The sequence below is a fragment of the Psammomys obesus genome, unplaced genomic scaffold, assembly GCF_907164565.1.
Source record: "Psammomys obesus unplaced genomic scaffold, mPsaObe1.curated_primary_1811, whole genome shotgun sequence".
In the NCBI taxonomy this organism is placed as follows: Eukaryota; Metazoa; Chordata; class Mammalia; order Rodentia; family Muridae; genus Psammomys; species Psammomys obesus.
In genome coordinates this window covers 30,737,885-30,739,032 of record NW_026585644.1, presented here as the reverse complement: position 1 = coordinate 30,739,032, position 1,148 = coordinate 30,737,885, and positions in this window count along the sequence as shown.

The following is a 1,148-nucleotide window of genomic DNA, read 5'->3' as shown; positions in this document are numbered from 1 at the left end:
CAGAATTCTACCAGACCTTCAAAGAAGAGCTAACTCCAATTCTCTTCAAACTATTCCACAAAATAGAAACAGAAGGAACATTCCCAAACTCATTCTATGAAGCCACAGTCACCTTGGTACCTAAACCTCACAAAGACTCAACAAAGAAAGAGAATTTCAGGCCAATCTCCCTTATGAACATTGATGCAAAAATACTTAACAAAATACTTGCAAACTGAATCCAAGAACACATCAAAGATATTATCCACTATGACCAAGAAGGTTCATCCCAGGTATGCAGGGGTGGTTCAATATATGGAAATCCATCAATGTGATCCACCATATTAACAAACTGAAAGAAAAAACAAACACATGATAATCTCCCTAGATGCTGAAAAAGCATTTGACAAAATCCAACATCCATTCATGTTTAAAGTATTGGAGAGGTCAGGGATACAAGGCACATATCTAAACATAGTAAAGGCGATATACAGCAAGCCTATAGTCAATATCAAACTGAACGGAGAGAAACTTGAAGCAATCCCACTGAAATCAGGGACAAGACAAGGCTGCCCACTCTCTCCATATCTCTTTAACATAGTGCTGGAAGTCCTTGCTAGAGCAATAAGACAGTTGAAGGAGATCAAGGGGATACAGATTGGAAAGGAAGAAGTTAAATTATCACTATTTGCAGATGAAATGATAGTATACTTGAGTGACCCTAAAAACTCTACCAGGGAACTCCTATAGCTGATAAACACCTTCAGCAAAGTGGCCGGATATAAAATTAACTCAAAAAAATCAGAAGCACTCCTGTATACAAAAGACAAAAGGGCTGAGAAAGAAATTAGGGAAACAACACCCTTCACAATAGCCATAAATGATATAAAGTACCTTGGTATAACCCTAACCAAGCAAGTCAAAGACTTGTATGAAAAAAATTTCAAGTCTCTGAAGAAAGAATTAGAAGAAGATATGAGAAGATGGAAAGATCTCCCATGCTCATGACTTGGCAGGATTAACATAGTAAAAATGGCCATCTTACCAAAAGCAATCTACAGATTTAATGCAATTCCCATCAAATTGCCAACACAATTCTTTACAGACCTGGAAAGAAAAATTCTCAACTTTGTATGGAATAACAAGAAACCCAGAATTGCTAAAACAAT